The sequence below is a fragment of the Lepisosteus platostomus genome, chromosome 17, assembly GCF_059453375.1.
Source record: "Lepisosteus platostomus isolate fLepPlt1 chromosome 17, fLepPlt1.hap1, whole genome shotgun sequence".
Lineage (NCBI taxonomy): Eukaryota > Metazoa > Chordata > Actinopteri > Semionotiformes > Lepisosteidae > Lepisosteus > Lepisosteus platostomus.
The window spans coordinates 7,015,869-7,037,219 of record NC_142627.1 but is presented as its reverse complement, the minus strand read 5'-3'; the positions used below and the strand labels follow the sequence as shown (position 1 = coordinate 7,037,219).

The 21,351-nt window shown below is 40.0% G+C and overlaps 1 long non-coding RNA gene across 10 annotated transcripts in view; it reads right to left on the bottom strand.

Moving 5' to 3' along the window:
* Positions 1-21,351, bottom strand: part of LOC148646023 (uncharacterized) — a 95,876-nt gene that overhangs the window by 45,747 nt on the left and 28,778 nt on the right. For 9 of the 10 annotated variants that reach the window (XR_015927867.1, XR_015927868.1, XR_015927874.1 and 6 more), the window contains one exon: positions 12,299-12,468. This is a non-coding gene — a long non-coding RNA (uncharacterized LOC148646023). Of the gene's footprint in view, positions 1-12,298; positions 12,469-20,131; positions 20,329-21,351 lie in introns of all 10 variants that reach the window. The other variant, XR_015927871.1, reaches the window with a different exon arrangement.

The following is a 21,351-nucleotide window of genomic DNA, read 5'->3' as shown; positions in this document are numbered from 1 at the left end:
ACTGACAGCGAACAATGCAGAAGCAACTCCCACAACCCACTTTTGTTTCGTAAGAAATTGAAAAAAACATGTTTTTCATATTAACTACAAATCTTGTGTAAGTATCTGACATCATTTCTTAAAACACTATACTGTAAATTCCCCTCGCGTTCCTGGTCTCCTGAATTACATTTTCATATCTTACTACATCTAAAGCAAAGTCAGAGTATACCAAGGCTCAGAGTCACTACAGGAGAAAAAAGTATGTCACAAGCAGTAGTGAAAACTCCTTTTACAAATGGCATGGCTGCTCTGTGCATGTCATTCCTCTTATTTGCTCCTTCATTTAACTTCCTACATTTCATTGAAATTTAATCTCTAATCTGTTTTGTTTTGTCTTAGGACTTAGGGAAAATAGTAACACATTCAAGTTTTGCTGCTCACTGAAGCACACATTTAAGAAATAAATTCAATGTTAACACATACTGTACAACATGTTGCCTGTTCTGAGAAACAGGCAGCCCGCAACATCACTATTAATCATAGCAAGATGAATTTGCTCTTAGACAAAAGACAACAGATAAATGTGAAATGACAGAGAAGGCACATCTGGGCATATTAGAAATTCCATATCATTCTCTTTCAAATCACCAATATCTATTGAAGGAAATTAAAAGGGGAAGATATTTTTTTACCTTTATTTACAACAGCTGTCTTGATATTTGAGACATGTGGGTAAGATTCATGTAATCTAGAAACATGATTTTTAAAAGCTCTTAGAAACTTCACTGACTCCATTACATATAGGATACCATGCCTTACTTAAAAAGGGGTTTTTGATTATTGTACTTTATCTGTGAATACTAATAAAATGTGTCTAAAAGTATTTTGTACAGGATAATTATATTTCTCCTGTGAGATATGGAGCTGTCAGGGAATATTGCAGGATTCATTTATTTTTTTTGTGTTTTCTGCCCTAACATCATACAAATTATACAAAAATGAATTTCATGTATGCATTGTATATACAGTATAGTGGTACTGTTCTGTTTATCACTCCAATAAATGCATGTGTTTATTCTTATAATATTTTTTGTTCATTTAATTCATTATCAGTTTTTGCACAATAGGTTCATTAAAAAGATCTTAAAGGGCTTTGAGATAAAGGTTTGAATGAGATGCAAAGAAAATCCCCATTCACTTAATTTAGCTTTTAAGAAAGATTTTTTTTAATCTATTATTTTATGATGTAGGTAACAAAAGAGCTCAAATTTCTTTACATACAAGAGGGGTCCCTCTTTATCCAGCATTGAAGTACAGCTCCCACCTGGGTGACACTGAGCACCCCCACTGCACAGCAGATCAGGGTGAGACATGAGAAACTGCTTCACAAACTGAGCGCTTTCAGGAGGCCAGATTGAGAAAGCCCAGAGCAAAGTATTTCTTGGCTACTGGGATTAACACAAAGTTATGGATACAGACCGAACAGTACCAAAGCAGGTTCTGCTGTTGGCTGGCTGTACCACGACAGAGACACACATCCAAAGCAAATCAGAACCAGAAGAGAGCACCGCAAGTCTTTCAGATGTAACCTTAGTAGAAGAGCAAAGAAGAAGCTGGAGCTATCAGTCTGATTCCTTATCATAGTCTGCTTCATTTGTATGAATAAAGCATTCTGGAAGCATATGAAGGCCACAGACAGTGGATCCATCAAAGGAAAAGACTGTCCACCAAACACTCACTGTAAATTAAGATGGAGGCTAAGGCTAAGGAACACAGACAGTCTGATGAATTTCAGGACCTTCCACACGTGACCCACCAACATGTATTGTCACCTGGGTGGCGATTTTCCCACATGTGCCGGAATTTGGACTAGAAAAAGGCATTAGCAGCACGACAGATGAGGTCCAATTTCCTGTTCCGAGCAGCGACCTGCTGTGAGTCACGCCGCCTCACAGACAAGTATTTTCCAAAGGAGACTGATCTGATGCCAACGCATACCGAGACTCCTATCAGTCCGGAGAACTATTAGTATAGACCGGACTTCGTAGTGCCCCAGTTCCCACTGCAGATCGGTACTGTCCTTCCTCCTCACCCCTCGGAGACTGCCCTGCCCACAGGGTCTGTAGCTGTCTCGCCAGATCACCGGACTGCCAGGATGAGAGGTGAGGTCACACATCCATGGCGATTATAGCCATCTCTGGATAAAGATGTGGTAATGAACGCAGTAAGCAAACAAACTCATCAACAATGCGTGCAATAGGTTGGCTCATCCAAGATCCCTGCCTGACTCGACATAATCTAAGACAGTTACAGGAACTGCAATATCTAAATAAGATTTTACTAGATTGCCTGCTTTTTCATTGTGGTCAAATACACATAACCACTGAACATTCCCCATACTAGGGGAATGTACCAGAGTAAAAAAGTAATATATATAATTATAGTTTTGTGTATAATCAACTATGTTTCTTTATTAAAATAAAGGTCTAAACTTCAATAAGAATTAATTAAATTTTAAGATTAGGGTCTCAGAGTAAAGTGCTCAGATACACACAGCCATCACATATACTGTACTATATACAGTATCTGAAATTAGAGCAATATATAATAAATTCACAGGATGTCAGAGAAATGTACTGTATAAATGTGGTTTGCTATCTCAAACCATACCATACTTTTTTTATTAATTTTACTGAACATCTCAATAATCCATTTGTTATCGCACATGGTCAAATCATACGAATATAACATTTACAACCAAGAGGAGGCCATTCAATCCATCTCACAACTTGGTACTTAGTAGCTAACCGACCTAGGATCTCATCCTGCAGCTTCTTGAAAGAAAGCAGGGTATCTTCTTCAAAAACATGGCCGGGTAGCTTATCCCACACTCCTACAGAACTGTTTCTTGTATTGGAGAGTTCCAATGGTTTGACTTTGTCAATGCCCCTGAGGATTTTGAAAACTTGAACTAGGTCTCCTAGCAATCTGCTCTTTTCAAGGCTAAGAAGCGTCAGGTCTTTCAGCTTGTCAGTGTAGGACATTCTCTCTACACTTGGTCAGTCTTGAATTTTATCTAAATCTTTTTTAATTTAATTTGCTGTGTATGCAAACCCTCATATTTTGGTATCATACCACATACCACACTTAGTACGATACGCAAACTTAACTAATTTACTAACTATAACAGAAACTAAATATAAATTAAGAAGAGAGTGGTACAATACAGATAAACTGGTAAACTTCACACACATCACCATGGTTTAGGAATCTCTGCCTGTTTAAAAAAAACCCTTCTTATAATCTACAGTGATTTCCACCTAAAAGCAAGACATATGCCTGAACATTCAAAATACAATTAGCAGTACCACTGTTGAGTTCAACTCTAACTGTTAAGGCTTTCCAAATGAATTGCGGTTAAATGTCCAAATTTAAAACTTAAGTACAAAAATGTCAAAAATAAATTAGTCATTACAAAAGTGATAAAATCAATTCACCAAAATATTTAACTGAGACAGTAAATAATTAAGGTAAAGTCTGAAGCTCAATGATCACAGTATTCTCTCTTTCCTAATCACTTCAATGTAAAAAAAACACAACAAAACAGCAGCAAATCATAAAAATGATCAGTTCCTTTCTTAAGGACAGCTATTATTTTACTTCAGCTCTTCTATTACACCTTAACTTGCCACAGAAATCAGAGTTCTTTTCTCACTTGACTTGGTTTCTTAAGAATGTACAACAGGAACTTAATTTTGTCACTGGCATCTGCAGCAGTAAGTCAGCCTATCCTCTATTAGAGCAGACAATTTAAGCAAATTTCCCTCCCCAACGCCGTGCTGCGCTGTAATCTCAGACTGTGCATGTGTGAAAATTCTGCAATATCCATACTGCAGCGGTGCTGTTGTTCAACAATTATTCAGTCTTCCTGAGCCATTTCAAGTAGTGCATGGAGCCCACTCTTACTACGAGTAACTGTTGTCTGTCGTGGGGTTTTTCCAGAAGTACCTGGTATACCATGTCACACTGAACTTGCCTGACTATCAATGTTCATGTGCATGAAGACATACAGCGTGGTGCAGTTGTTAGTATTACTGCCTTGCAGTGCTGGAGCCCTGGGTTCACTTCTGGACCTAGAGTGCTATGTATTAGAGTTTGCATGTTGTCACTGTGTTCATGTGGGTTTTCACTGAGGGCTCCAATTTTCTCCCACAATCCAAAGACATATGGGTAAGTGAAATGGCTTCTGGGAAAACTGGCCTTGGTGTGAGTGTGTAGGTGTTTGTGTGCAGCCTGTGACGGACTAGCTGTCCAGGGCTAGGGTTAGTGCCTAGCTGTTAGCTGCCCTGTAACCCCGAACTGGAGAAAATGGGATGGGTGGATCTTTTAGAGCATTTGAACTTGCTGTTGGTCGAAAAACACAAAACTGAAGCTGAAACTGAAAAATACTTGGCTTGATACCTTATTGTTTAAGCTACATACTTGGCTACATCTAGGTGTAAGTGTAATATGAATTTTTGATTAAGCACAATATAGCTTTCTTTTTTATTCAGCAAGAGCATTGATTTACCTTTTGTAACCAGAACCTAACTTTAGTTCATCATGGCCAAAGACACGTCCCTCATTAAAACAGTGTTTTGTTTCACTTAGAGATAGATAGGAGACAACCTGAAAGAGGATCACACTGTGTTGCAATGGGAGTCTTTCTTTCTATCCCAGTTATCATAAAGTGCTCTTCTCCTGGAAGGGTAGCCGTCTCCTATGGCTGACCTTTTAATCTAGAGATCAAAGTGCTTGTCTCCACGAGGGAAAAATACTGCTGTACATCTAGAGTAGATGGGTAGTTTACATGACTTGGTCCTGCTTATTTTACCACCCATTTATACAGCTAGGTATTTTTCTGGAATAACTTGGCTGTCTCTCCTGGGCTTTGAACCCACAATCCTCCCACTCCAAGTCCAAACCCTAACCACTACTCCACCTTAGACCTTAATTGCTGAAGCGAATGAATTTAGACAAATAAATTATGCTTTCCATGTCTCAATCGGATGTTAATTGAAAGGCACTTCTAGGTGTGCAGGAACCTGGTACTGGGAGACTGGAGCTGCCTGTCTACGCTCTAGATATGTAGCCCCTTTCTTCAGCAAAGGATAATGTCCATCAAGCAGAAATTCAAATCCAATAACCTCAGCATGAAAACAAGTCAAGTCAAAAGGATCCCCTCCCAAGTCTGGTTTCTGGGACCTCTTCTACGTTTTTGAGCTGACAACACAATTTGACTCGGCATATAAACATATTGTATACACAGCAATCTTCACGTCATTCCATCATTATCAGTGAATCATATCCTTACACCACCAAATTAACAGTTTGGCAACACTAACTTAGAAACAAAATGGTACGCAGTGCTGTGATTCTTCTGAGAAATACAAGATTTATCTGAGGAAGAAGAGCGTAAAACTAAAAACACTGAAGGATACTTACTTCCGCTTCTCAATCATTTTTAAAAGGGTCTCATTCCGAAGTGTTTAAGAAACTGAAATTTAAGTGCATGAAACACCATTAAAAACCTCTCACATAGGAAATTGTTTTTTTCTTTTACAAAAGAAATTAATATGTCTGCTGCTCAAGGAGTCACAGCACACAGTGCAGCTTAATGGCAGAACTCACTCCAATACAACAAAAATCCTGCAGCCTTCATATTGCAAAGAACTTGCTGCTCATCTGCAAAAGTGCAACTCAGACTTCCGCCAGATTGGTAACAACCAAGACCCCACTGAAACAAGCCCAGATCAGAGCAGACAGCAGTCCTTTTCAGCCAGTGTCGAGAGGCTTCAGTCCCGGGAAAGAACAAATGCCACCAAACTCACTTACCCACTTCTTCTCATCTTTTCTTTCTCAAACGTTAGAAAGCTATTCTCGGGTGGCCGCTTTGAAATGAATGAAAATTAAACACACTGTGGTGAAAAAGGGCTCAGATTTGCAGCTGATTGGTTACAATCTGCAAAACAAAATGTTCACGTCCCTGGAATGCCACATCACAAAATTCTTTGCCATATTGTTTATGGTACCTCATGGACCAGAATCTTAATTCAGAGTCATCTGCCCACTTCAGCTATTTTCTTATTTTTTTGGGGGGGGAGACTGGAGGCTGGCAGTGATAAACCTAAGCTGATAACAGATGCATTTTTTCTGCCTAGCAACAGAGCATGTGGGGACTGTGCTGACTCATTTTAGACAAGTTGCCCACGCAGCCCTGTGCTGACTGTACTGAACAGATACAGCAGCTCGGGGCGGGGTGTGTACCACACTCAGTTTCCACAGAAAGTCATTACTAAAATCGCCTGCAGTTTGAAGAAGACCTTCTATAACTGTCAACATTTACTGTAACTGGGTTAACCAGAACTAGGCGCGTGGGGTACTGACTCTACCACCAGGATATGGTCTTTTACGCAGACTGTGACTGATGCCACATGGTTCAGTGCTGAGGTGGCACCCCAAGACAGAGCAGACACTCTCAGACTTCAAGAAGCTACTGTATATCACCTGGTTTATAAATTACTGGTCCTGATTTAAAGTAATTAATCACTTTGTAAAGTAGTGTAATCTAGCGTCCTAAAAGCTTACTGTTGGATGCCATTCACAGTGAAAGCAGGCTAAAAGCCACAGTAAAGCCCAGTGAAATCAGGGTAAAGGCACAGTGAAGTGTGGTAAAGCCCAGTACATTCAGTGTGGTAGCACAGTACAGAGCAGTAAAGCCCAGTGATTTCAGGATAGAAGCACAGCACAGTGCAATGTAGCCCAGTGAAATAATGATAAAAGCACAGTACACTGCAATAAAGCCCAATGGCATTAGGGTACAAGCACAGTATAGTGCAGTAAAGCCCAATGAAATCACAATATAACTAAAGTCCAGTCCAGTAAAGGCCAGTGCAATCAAGATAAAAGCACAGTGTAGCGCAGTAAATCCCAGTAAAATAAGGGTAAAAGCTCTTTAAAGCAGTGACAAGTTCAACGTAGTTAACAGTTTATTGATCAGAGGATCTCATCCAGCCATTCCACACAAAAACGCAAGGTAGCTGAAACCAGGGTAACAGCATAACTGCTTGCTCCATACTCGTACAACTCTTTCCATGAAGAAGTGCCCCCTTTTGCTAGCTTTTTAATGCAGCAATCTCCCATAGAGATTCCACCTCTGTCCTCCGGTTAGTGTCTCAATGTTGAGTTGAGGATTTTGAAGACTTGTATCAGTGTGATAATACTTAGTGTCACACTACAATAACAACAGGAAACCATGGGGAACACGCATGGAAAGTGCAATTAAAACACTGTGCCAATTTACTACAGTAAACTTCCATAATACTCTGAACAAACCTTCTTTACTCATCAGCTTGATCAGCTGGCTAATTTCTGGTCAAACGTGGCAACTTTAACACACTTGTTCTTTTTTAATTTATACCCTCAGACTCCATTAGAGCCTGACGTTTCGTTTCGACTGCAGCGACACCACTATGCCACACAGCCACAGAACTGAGATATAAGAGATATAATGATATTGTGTCGTCTGCCTTTCAACAAGCCCAAATACAGTATGGTCCTCAGCACCTCGGTAATATCTAGCAAATGCAAAAACTAAAACTGGTAGAGACCAACGACGGACATGACTTCTATCTGCTTATGCTGCTACAGAGCAATTATTTTTTACCCAGACTTCAACACGTGCTCATGCTGAGTCAATCCGATCATTTCATTAATTTGATACCAGTGCATTATTCTGGAAATCGATGGCCTGTTTCAGAACAGGCTCAGTATGCTCTCCTCTTTATTTAATTGCATTCCACAAGAGCCTGGACATGTGTCACATGCCACAGTATACTGCTTCTGTTGCCTTTACATCCTCATAGCACTCACGTTAATCTGCACCACTTGATCTTTTGTGCACCTCTGCTGGCATATACAGTATCTCACAGACTCAGACACATGTGACACAGAGGGCTAAGCCAATATTTTCTACCACAGTTATCAGACAACCTATCTGAAAGAAGATTTGTATAAAGTGTGTGAGCTGTAGCACAAATTTTAAACTACAAAGTGCCTTTGCCCTGCCATGAGCAATCCCACCCTCTCCAATTTGTATTTCTTGCACAATGAACACATTTTGGTGACACTAGTTGACACTACAATGAATAACTAATTTTGGATTGGATTAACCTTTATTGTCCCTAAGGGAATTTGTGTTCCCCATCAAGAGCTCATAAACATATAACAGACAGGTATAAGACAATAATACAATACAACAACAGTGTAATACCATAATACAAAACAATATTCAAAAATATGCACAGCCCCATCAGAACTCTTCCAGTACCATAAGATTAAAAAAACAGCCAATGACCTTTTCAACAATCTGCAACAACAATAAGATCTTGCAAACAACTTTTTCATTGTTCAACAAATGAATGCTTTTAGGTATAAAAGAAATAAATGCTCTCTGAGTCTTTATAGAGGGGATCTATAAAGATTCTATAAAGATCTACAAACGGGGCAGAGCAGTGGCTCTGTGGCTCAGGATCTGCGCCTGTGACTGGAAGGTTGCTGGTTCAAATCCCACAGCCGGCAGAGGAATCCTACACCGTTGGGCCCCTGAGCAAGGCCCTTCACCCCAACTGCTCCAGGGGCGCTGTACAATGGCTGACCCTGTGCTCTGACCCCCAGCTTCTCTCTCTGTCTGTGTGTCTCATGGAGAGCAAGCTGGGGTATGCAAAAAGATCATTCCTAATGCAAGAAATTGTAAAGGGTTGATAAAGTGATGTTTATTATTATTATCTAGTACCTCCCGGAGGATATTCTGAAAAGACTGGTTGAGAGGGGTCATCTAAGATTTTATGTTGCTCGGTTAGACATGTTGAGTCCAAGGATATGCTGGTAAGCCTGCCACTGGTTCCGATAACTTTGCTCAGTTTAGTTTTTGTTCTACAACAACAAGGCACCTCCCCAGGTCTGAACACAAAAGGTTAGGATGCTCTGAACAAAACTCTTATAAGAAAGTATCAACATTGCGCTTTCTACATTAAAAGTCCATACGGTACTTTAACATATTTTTTAACGTATTTGTGCCTCCATAATGGTAGTCCAAGGCAATTAACACTCGATAACAGTGTCAATACTGTAAATTTATATTAATGTACTGTTTCAGTAACAGTTCCACTAACAGTTAAAGGATCACAGGGATAGAAAACTTCTTTCTAAAATCAATGATCATTTCCTGTGTTCAGGGAATTATCCTGACACCAGTTACAAAAAAATTCTTATCTCCTGTAATTGTTGTGGTCATCATTCAAAGTCAAATCAAGGTAACGTCATCCGATTAATAATCAAACAGTTTTCATAGTGGCTTACACAATAATTAGTGTATAATGTAAAAAACAACGGGGACAGCACAGAGACCTTAATTTTGCACTGGGTTCTCAGAAGAAATCAATTTTTCATCAAGAAGTCAGTCCCTTTTTTGTATTTATGGAAAAAAAACAATGCAAATAACCCCACGAAGTTTTGTTGCTCAGACGTAAACAATATCACCTTTTACTTATGCGTGTTCCACATAATTAAGAGATATTCATTGCACTTAAATCTGTATTAATGCAGCAATTTAAACACAGGAAGAGCCACAGAGAGCGACTCTGTCATAACCTCCATGATCTAATTCAAAAGCCCATGTGGTACTGTATATGTACTTTAAAGCACTGTATGCAGGATGGATTCAGACCAAGACAGTGTTCTGAAAGCCAAAGAAAACAAAAGCAAGGAAAACACACAAATGGATGGAATTTCCTGTTATAGTTGAACAATTATACATTCAAGTTCAATTTAGAAGGACTGCCCCCTCTTTCAAATAAATGTCAAGGCCTTCAGTAACAAGAAGAGCAAACTATACCAGCATGGCATCCTTCAACAGCACCACCAACCCCATCCACAGTACTTTCCACTTCCTTCCTTACTGAACCAACAGCTGCACACAGAGCTGCAATGGGCAGACAGAATGCAGAGTTTAACCAGCTTGTTTAAACTTCCAGGATTCGGATCTGAAACGCGGAATATCTCAATACAGTGCACCTGCAGTTTCAAGGCTCCCTTCATGTTGCGGGCAGTTTAGGTCACAGGCTTGAACATCCCAGAAAGATTTCAAGTTCAAGTTCACGTTTGTCATTCCAGCCATATACAAGCATACAGTGGAATGAAATATCGTTCCTCCTGGTCCGCGGTGCAAATACAGACAGGACACTGACATAGACATTGTAGACAGGATACACATAGTACAAAGTGCAGATAGTGCAAATTACTAAGGCTAATACATAATACAATGTACACAACACACTTGGGGGATTTAAACTCTGTTTCTGGAATTGGGGTGGGTGCAAGTAGATTCCAGGGTGTTGAGGAGCCTGACAGCCTGTGGGAAGAAGCTGTTCCAGAGTCTGGTGGAGCTGGCCCGTACACGGCAATATCTTTTTCCAGATGGTAGGAGGGCAAAGAGTTTATGGGAGGGGTGGGAGGGGTCATCTACTATACTGGAGGCCCTGTGTAAGCAGCGTTTGTGATGGGTGACAGAAATGGAAGGGAGGGAGGCTCCAAGGATCTTTTCGGCTTCAGATTTATCTGAAGTCCTTGCTGAATCTGGGCCTAGTACTGCCCAAATGAGGTTGGGTGAAGGCAGTCAAATAAGAACCGGCCCCAGCTGCAAAGGCCACTCCCAAGAATAGCCACGCCACACACAAGACTGAGGATTTATCAGCACAAAAGACACTCCCGTCCTCTGAGTAGCACGTGAAGCTTCCTGTCTCCGTCTACAGTGTGTAAAGACACAAGCAGCCTGATAGCACATGCTTAAAAGAAATGGCTCATTCTCCCCTGTATTGGTAGGAGAGGCAGGGTCAAAACAGGCTGAATAAATATCTGCAAAAACACACATTTAGAAGTAAATACATGTTTTTATAATTTAATACAACGAAAGAAACTGCTTACCATTCATTTGAAAATAATCTGTTTTTCTAATAGTAGTAGAAGTAGAAACAGTCATAACAAGAATGACCTTGCAATGCTAAGAGGCCAAAAAGATGTCTGATCATCAAAAAATGTCTGATACCACACCTTTATCTAATCAAAACTAATGAATTTCTATGACTTTTACTCATTATCTTGAATATTGAGCTCCTGAAGTGAATTACATATGCTGACATAATCCTGAAAAGATTCACTGTTTAGCGTGTGATCTGGATTACGATACCTATTATGAATGTGAAAGTATAAAAACCCATTAACACACAAACTGAATGGTGGTCATGATCTCGAAATGTTTAAAAACACAGCTAATGAGATTTTAACTACATTAACACGCTACATACATTTCACATTGCCCTGATATTGTACAAGGAAGATAATTCTTTCTGAAAACGCTTAGAGTAAAGAGAGCAGGTAAAGAAAGGAGGTTATTTTTTCAATTAAAAAGAAAACCCTGCAGCAAAAACAATAATGGAAAGCTATCTTATAAATACCTTCACTGCTCTGCAAAACCTTGCTATGCTGCCAACTGACCCAAACCAAACAAACCAAAAGGTACAGGCTGGGGATACAGCCACACACACGCAGGGTAAGCCACTTCTTTATCTCACGCTGTGAAATATACTGTATTTATTGATATAAAACTTATTCGGCCTATCACAGCATTGCATCATAAAACTACACAGTATATCTGACATGTGACATGGCCAAATTACCACGCGACAAGCATTAAATTAAGTCAAAGAGCCTGCTGTTACGCGTTATTCCCGACTACTTTTCATGTAGTATTTGGAGCTATCTTGCCAACGTTCCCGTTATCCTAAAACCTCTCAGAAAAGGACGCACCCCCATCTCTCTGCAAGCAGTTTCCAGAAAATGTAGTATCCAATTTGAGCTTACAAACTTAACCACATACCCCCTTCATAACCAGGGGAATATCAAACGCTATGTAAACAAAACCAAATGAAATAATGCTTACCAAATGTCCTTGATCTTCGTTTTTACTTTAGAAGAAACACATATAAGAAAAAAGGACTGGTTGGAGGTCTGTCCCTCACTAGTTTCAATTCATAGTGACTAAAACACACTCATTTCCCACACATGTTGAACAATGTCCCACACAGTCTTTCCCTCCCGGGCTCTAGCTATCCAAATGACTAAGACAAAAAAAAAACAGTTGAGAGCTAAATGGAACATAATTGCTCATGTATGCTGACTCACAAACCACTACTTCCTCTTTGAAGCGTTCTTTTCATACCTCACAAGATGACTGGCCAAGTTCTCAGGATCTCGCCGTCTCCGAGGGTTGCTTTGCTGGGGATGATTCCTGGGTGACACCAAGGCTTGGAAGTCTTTCTACATCCACCGGGAGTCCCACCCTTTCTGCACTCCACGGACCCAAAATAATCAAGGCGAGCTATGCTCTCCCTAGAAAGACAAGCATGCAGCACGTATCACTTGGTTGCCTCACCATGAAAGAAGATGCATTCAGCTCTGAGACCTAACACAGCTCTATAGTGGTTCGATGAAGGAAAGAGAAACACTTTGCACTGAGATCTTTGCAACACTAAATTGTACAGTACGTATGAACTACGTAACTTTTTGTTACCGTTTGATGCTCTTTTGATAAAACTTGATAAAAGCCAAGACCCTTAAATTAAGTGTGACAAACAGAGTTGCTTGTGGGTTTTATTGAATGAACAAGCTGCCATTACAAGGAAGTCACAAGTTGGATGCATCTGTTAAAAGAGACGCAGAAAAAAAAAGAGACAAAATATATTGTGTACATGTTGCAGGTTTACAGCGTAAGGATATTTGTTCTTTATTTAACAGTTTGTTAACTTATATATTTGAGTACAACTGGCACAACTGCTTCTTCATACAGCTGTGCACAGATCAGAAGAACAGGCGTTATGCCAAATTTGGAGAAGTTAAGAAAGAATCTCTGGGAAAAAACAGCTAAGTAAAAATAGACACTTCCTAAAAAGAGTTCCCAGGCAGTAGCCTCTCTTGGGATGAGTTTGGGGTGGAAAACTGGACAAATGTCATGACAAGAGAACTGCCATACCAGAGATTCAAGACACTTAAACTGCACGGAAAGCACTGGTAAAAATGACCCTACATTAGTGAAGGAGAGACAGCACATGTTTAAGTTAAGTGAAGAAACAAAGTTGAGGTAAAAAATGCAAAATATTCTGGTTCCAGTGTTGGTGTATTTGTAGGAAAACACCTAACACCATGTATAACTCCATAAAGGAATAGTTTAATGAGCTGAGTGGTACTACACAAATAGATTTTATGTAGAATCTGAAAGCCTTTAATAATTTAATGAATTCATAGAAAGCTGACATTTATAATTTGCTGAGGGGGCTCAAAACTTACACGTGAAATTTTAGCTTAAAATTAGAAACATAGCACATTGGTTTACCAAAAAGCCTTATCAAACAAACTAGGTTTCCATTTTTCCACTGTGGCATTAGTGCTGAGCAAACATCTTGCTTCACTTCGAACCGAAAACTCTGTCATTAGCAAGGCAATGAAAAAGGAAAATACACATGAATGTTGAAGAAAAGCAGCATCTGTAGCATCAAATGGGAGAAGTTTGCAAAGAAATTGAACTACCCCCCATGTTCCCAAACATTTTAGTAAGTTATAACTGGAACTTAAGGGGCCTAAGCATGAAGACAACTCTTATTTGAATGGTGGTAGAGAAAACATTATTTTCTCCTTTATTTTTCTTTCCTTGATAAGAATATGATGACAAATGGTCAAGTCTTACTTCAAGAAGAAGTCAAAGCTATTTTTTAATTGTTAGAGAGAAAAAGACCAGCAGCCCAAATTTTCTCTGCTGACATGAAAGAAGATGGCAAAGATAAGGACTGAGAATAACACAAATAACTTAAACACACAAGGGAAACTGACTACAGCAGATAAATTATCCACCTTCTTTTAATGTAACAAAGAAATGATTTTAGAACACAAATTCCATTGTCCCCAGTTTCTTCACTTCAGTAATCATAAGGATGCTTTATTCTCCCTTATCTTTTTTAATACAGCTTATGAAATGCTTTCCAGAGAGCACCAGGAACAAAAATGAATCAGGTTCTCTTTTTTAATTGAGGCCTTGGCTGGATGGAGAGCACATTATTTCATTACTAGTTTAAAGTGACACCAGGAACAATAGCATCAATGTGAAGAAGAAAAAGGTAAAGAGACGTGCCTTTCAGCTACTCAGAACCTTATTTACACACCTCGTGCTTGTGCTACATTTATTCCATCTGTTATTAGATGCTTGAACCAATATGACAAGTTTACCTATGAGTAACCGATACTTTTCATCATCTGTTTATCTTCACCCACTCGCCCAAAGATGACTGTAATGTGGTCAAGGAGCTGAACACTTACAAAAATAACATGTGCAGCATACGTCAAGCAGACAACTTTTTCAAAGCAATTCAAAACGGTAATTGAATTGCAGACGTTTCACACAATACAGGTGGACATTTCATAAAACCATTTATGAGGTCTTTTTTAAGAGGAGTCTTCCTTCTCTTTTAACAATGACATAAAGGGCCAAATAGCCCTTTATAGCAATAAGATCAGATGTACAGAAGGGCTTTGATACTCTAACAGATAAAACAAGAGAAACACATATCAGACTTCAAAAGGCTTTGTTTAATCTGTCAGATAAAGCAACCGAGAACAAATCCTCATGTGCAACTAGCACCCAGAGGGTTCCCCAATTAAACAACATGGCCTGGGACTGGAGCAACCCAAGTGAAGCATATTCGCCAAGATACACCAGCACAGCTCCCACAGGGCAGGAGCTCCTAACCACCACTCCACTGTGGTCTCGAGACACAATGGAAAAATATGAGGGATATCCCAGGATCCATATCCTTTAAGCTCCTGTCATCCAAAGGTGCTTATGGAGGTCACAAGTTCACAAATGGATGATATTACACAGCATTCAAACCAAAAGGAAGATTATAGTATATAGATTATAGTACCTGTAGTATTGTGATATATAGTGTTCTGGAAATACTGTAGTTCACATGGCAATAATTACACATGATCGAATGATAAGTGTAAAAATTAAATGCTGCCTAATGTAGTGCCATGGGGAGATGGGACATCTGGCCAACAGCCAACCTGATTGTACCAAACCAGCACAAGGCCTACGTACTGTAAGTATAGCCCGAGAGATGACTTTAGAGTCTGAAACTTGCGGTGAACAATAGCACTCCTGGGAAGGACATCACACGTGACAAGTTGGGTCCAAAGCACTGCTTCATGGAAAGAAGGCCACTCTTACAGACAGGCTACAGCCTGACTTCACGTTTCACCCTGGGCCATACTGTACAGTAGATGAGGCCCTGTAAATGATCAGTGAAATTCGCACTGTGGACAACAGACATGGTGGAGCAAAAAAAAAAAAAAAACTCTCCAAATATGATGGAGAATTCCTCAGTGGAAATTCCCCACATGACCTGCAACAGCCTGGAAATAATCTGGTGGATGATCACACAGCAAGAACAGGCCTCAGCATATCTTCAAGAACAACAAGCTTCACCTCCGCACACCTATGGGCAAAGAGCCGCTTGGAATCCTTTGCTGAGAAGGGGCAAGAAAAGAGGAAAAAAGGCTGAAACAGGCAGCAGAAATGAAAGAATGGGATGACCAAGCCTGGAAGAAAGTCCACGTTTCAGCCAGTAGTCAGTGGGAGCTTGCTGGAAGGTGGACAGTGTAGAGCAGCTACAGTAAAGCAGGTGGTATGGTTTATATAGCCGTCTGTCTCTACTTTATCTAGTTATAGTTACAGTATATTTGGAACAACCTTCGCCAATCCTTCATTACCAAACTGTATGGGAGAGTGGAAAAGATGTCAAGCTCAATTTAAGCAAAGAGGTCACACACCAGTCATGAATGCCCTGAAGAATTGCATTCGCTTATCTTTGCATATTTTCTGGAATAATTGATTATACTGCAATTTGGGTAGAGCACTTTAAAGCTTAAAACCTCACAAATGAGTGGATTCCTAGAAATGGAAGAATTTGACGTGTTCAAGAGACTGGATTTCAGTTATTTAATTTAAGCAGGATAGTGAGAGTCTTCTTCAGTGCAGTGAGGAGCTGTATTTGTGGAATGAATGTGATATTTTTACCAAAGCTTGGTAATTATACATATGAAAACACCTATTTTTAATTCCTTAAAGAATACGCTGCAATACTTTTGGAAAAAACATTGGCTGGGAAAAGATTTTTGGAAATTCCTATTCATGAATGTGAAGCTGAGTTAATAGCCAACAGTTATCTCACATTTTATGGGCCAAAACCACACAATCCTTGCAGGTATTAAGCCAGCATTTGACATTGGTAATGACTGGGAAACTTTTTTTTTTTTAATATCTTGGGTTGGGGACACAGGAATTAGTCTTTAACTGACTACAGAGTTCACATAAAACACAATAAACTAAAAACTAAAAGATTTCAAGCTTTGTTACTTTAACAGGCATTTTTTTTTTAATACAGTATGTCAATTTCTGAGGACAATTTGCCGGCTTTGCCAAAAATACTTGACATTTTAATGTTCTTTAGATTTCTTCCTGCTGTGTCCTTTCCACCATTAATAAAAGCAACTACAAGGAAATTACAAGCAAAGGGAAGAGTTCAACAGGGAACTAGAACCATAAATAAGAGAAGTAAAAAAGCTTGAGGAGAGAAACCTGCCTCTGCCCTGCAAGGATTAGAGGGTTTAAACTGACATCTTTCAACACTGACCAGCATCTGCATACAAGCTCTAAATGTGCACTACAGACCTTATTCACTCATGTCCAAGATAATCTCTAATCCACTGTGTCAGAAAGGGTAGCATCTTGTTAGTAATTCAGTGAGATTAACAGTTTTGCCAGATAAACAGAAACTACTGGCGTGTCTGACTGCTTGAAGCCTGTATCTAGACAAACGCTGAACAGAGCAGTAATGTCTGCCCTGGGCCAGTCTAATAGAGGTATTTCTGATGACCACCACTTAAACAATGAGGCTATGCTATATGGTCATATCACGTGCTCTGTATATACTGTATATAGTATTTACTGTGTACATGGATGGTAACCATTGTGGAAACAGAGGACATAGTGGCCCTTCAGTGAGGAGGGGAAGTCTGAATCGGAGAAGGGTGAGGTGGAGGAGGATCTCTGGAGGAGAAAAGGAGGTAGTGGAGGGCTGACATGGAAGAAAGAGGGAGTGGAAGAAAGGAAAAAATGGCTTACAATGAGACAACAGATGAAAACAGCAGCAGTTGGCAAAGGAAGGTGCTGAAGAGCAGGGAGCAAAAGAGATTCACAGCAGGGCTCATTTTGAACATCTTATATTTCTTAAGATTAAATATATTTCTGAAGATGCACACCAAGTTCCCCGTTTATGTTTTTTTACACAGTTCAAGAATAATTGAGCTAAATCAGTTCCTTCCTTCTCTTTTTAAATATACTGTAAAAGATCATCTGCTTTAATGATCAAATAGTTCACAAATATAAAGAGAACTGCAGCAGTACTATTTAGCATATCACACATACCTCAATTCACAGTATTTCACTTATATTAAAATGTAAATGGTTTGTATATGTAATAAGAGAACAAAATACTTCTGCAAAGCACTGTACATACTTCTTTAAGCAAACAAAATAATAGCCTACATTAGTGCAACTGTTTTTGTCTATTAGGTTTGGTCAAGAATTCGGTGTTCTTCAAATTTGAAATAGCAAGAAAGGCAAGTCAAAATGCTCAGAGTTACTCACTGCGGCAGAAGGGAGCTGGGGAGGGGAGACAGCTTCTCTTTCTAGTATCTGATTGCACGGTATCATCTCAAAAAACGACTGGTGCAGATACACAGACAGTATGTTACTGCTGTAAAGCAATATGTGTAAGAACTGTACCTAGTTTGCATTTATGGATATCAGTCATCTTTAAAATGTGACATTTAGTAAATTCTTCACTTGCTGTATGATCTGAAAATAGCACTAAGTTAGCCTCTGGAAGAATCACATTTTTATGACACAGCCAACAACTACGTGAGTGGTATGGACTAAATAAGAAAGACTGCAGAAGAGTTAGTAATGATCTCTGCACACCCTCTGTACCTGGTGCACAAACATTTCAAAAAAAGTCTTTACCTGCTAGGCTGCCAATTTGACACAGCCATTGCCAAACTTTCTACACATGAGGATGATGTTCATCCCACAAACTATAATGTTTCATTATCTCTCCAAGAAGTTTAAATCAGAGGACTGTAACCTGGGGTTACAGAACACTCATGTGCAGGTGACCACAGTTGTACTGGAGAGTAGCATGCAGACACAAATACTGGATGCTCTCCAAAAGATCCTGCCGTTTGAGCAATATCGTACAGGGGGGAATTAGTCTTATGTTATGGGCTCTTCAGACGATTTTCAAAAACGGAAATCCCGAAAAAATGGTGACCCGGGAAGTTATTTCAAGGCCAAAAACAAAGGACAGATCCCAGTGGATGAATATCCAGAACAGACAAAGTGAGGCTGTGCTGGATGTGTCCAGAACGAGCTCCTACCAGACTGTAACGGATTCGGGTTCCCGGGCTTGTGCCCTCGATGCTCCTAACCTAGTTCGTCCCTCACCGCCTGGGCACAAACCCGGGTCTCCAGCGCCACTCAACAAGGGTCTTGCCAGCTGAGCTAAAGAAGACCTTCCTCAGCCCGGGTGGACAAGATCTCTGTTATGCGCAGGGGCATATTCGTTACACAGATGACCCTTAGAATATACACTTACCCTGATATTCAACTGCCCTTTACAGAAACAGGCTCACTTTCTCTTCTTAACCAACGTGACAGTAACTACTGTTCTCGGAGAGGGGAGGGAGGCTTGAGGTACAGCTGAAAAAGGCACCTCGGACACAACACCCCATTTACCAGCTACGTGGAGAGCAGTGATGACAGACCGCAGCACTTGTCCAGCTGTGTTCACTTATGTAATATATTACAACATAAAATTAACTTCCAAGAAGTTCTGCTATTATTTTCCACTACTTTCTTCTTCTGAAGCTGCTGATTTACTCAATATTGGTGCAAAGAAACCGAAACTAATCACCTTCAGTCAGACTCATTTCAGTAGAACCTATTACGGTATCTTCGCTCTATATATAAATGAAAAAAAAACTGTTTCTGTATCATTTCTCACTGCATAACATTAGTTTATGACTAATATCAATCACATCAGATATTTTCAGAACACTGTGGCTTCTACTCACTCAGCATAGTAACTCCTTCAGTGTTTCAATGTTTCTGTTTTAGAAATATATCTTGACATTTAAGGGTCAGTCCAGGTAAGCATTTTGTATGTTAAAAAAAAGAACCAAATCTTTGCATCAAAAGCTATTTTAAGATCTTGGCGATTGAATAATTTGTTAACTTAAAAGAAACGAAACTTTGCAAGCTGAATTAATCAGTGACATGTTTGCTCTTTGCCTTTTGGACTTTTGTCTGGAGACACTGGGAGATTGTAAAAGGACCTTACTGAGCACAATAGTCTTGCCAAGTCTATCCCATGTTCCAGTCTCTCTCACCTCTTACACAATAAAATTCCCGTTTAAAAGAGGTATTTTGGAAACCCCATATCAACCAGATTCACTGCCTTCATCTACCAAAAATGAGCAGGTTGCTTCCAACAAAAAGTGTCAGGCTGCTGCTGCAGAAAACTTCAACTTGAGCTTGTCTTGCAAACACATACTGTAATTCCACATTACCAAGACATATCATCTGCTGCAATTTCAAGAAACGAGCAGAGCAAGTTTATTAGACTGAATTCAATCTGACATACTGTATGCAGTTTATTCAGTCTTAGTTGTCTGTAGTCAGTAATTATTATCAGCTTGCTTTTGTTTTTACAGACATCTGGTGCAATACTTGCACTGTTAATTTTTATGAATGCAATTAAACATGGCTGTTTAATTCTAATGGACATGTAAACCATAACGCTGAATTATATAATTTATAAATCTATCATGAAAGCAACTCTGCACTGTTACTTTTCCCTAGAGCAAATACAAAGCTGGAGCTCACATTGTTACTGGCTCTGGCTCCTTTCTTCCATGGGTTCTGGGGTTCCTGGCTCAAGTGTGGACCACATGAGAAGGTCTCGACAAATCCCTTGATCAATGGGTGAAGCCAGGAAACAAAGTGTTACCGGCTGCAGAGCTGTTCAGTCCGATACTGCAGCCACCAGGCAGGCAGTCCTGCAACAGACAACCTCGAAGGTCCTGCGCCCCCCATCAACAGAACAAAAAAAAAACAACAACCCGCAAATCATTACTAAATATTCCTTGACTTTTATTTTACATTTGGTTTGGTTAAAGTTTTTTTTTAAGGAAATGACTTGCAAGGACTTGTTTTGATGCGAGTGTTCATTATTGTACTGTGAAGAACGGCGCAGATTGTAACAGATTGTAAACAATCTTGACAAATACTTAGGGTCAATCGCAAGATATTACTTTTTGTTTTGATTTCTTTCTGAAAAGGCAGTTCTCCGCAGCAGGCTATGAAAGACACCCGTAAATGAATAAAGAACACCAGTGCTTCAAGAGGACATCATCGCAAGTTGCTTTGCCAGTGTGTCCACCCGCACACTTATTTTAAGCCTGGGAACTTCCTTTTGCGAGCCTCTTTTTTAAATGGTGTGCATCCTTCAGAGTGCAGCTCTCACGGCCCAACTGGATGACAGTGTCGTAAATCACTCAGCACCTCCTCTGCAATCCCAAACTGGGAGGCTCCACGGACTCTCCTGCCGTGTGACAAAGCCCGTGGCCCGATCCCAACTGCTCCCGTTTCGCTCGCAGACGCTTCTGTCAAATTATACACTCCACGTCAGGCTTCAAACTGAAGTGTGTAATGACCAGTTTAAAGGGTTTATGGGACTAAAATGGAAGTTGAGAGGCCCTGCTTTTCACCGTAAACAAACGCCGAGACGTGATGCCTTATATGGCGACAAGGACATTTTGTTCTTGTTGTTTTGGGTAATTTTATTTCAGGCAATACATTTGATCAACTCAAGCAGCACGTGAAAGGCTGCCTATATGGCAAATTTGTACATATACAGTAGTCAAGATCCAGCAGGTACTTGTATCTAAAGCAAGCTAGTGAAAACAGGGGGTGCTGGCTGCACTTACTGTACATCAGGCCCTTGGTTTTCACCAAGGACTGAGCCTCTGGAGCTCCTGCAGCTTTCTCACTGCTTGTTACCCAGAGCTAGAGGCAAAGCTGAGGGCTAAGGCTTGGACTGGGAA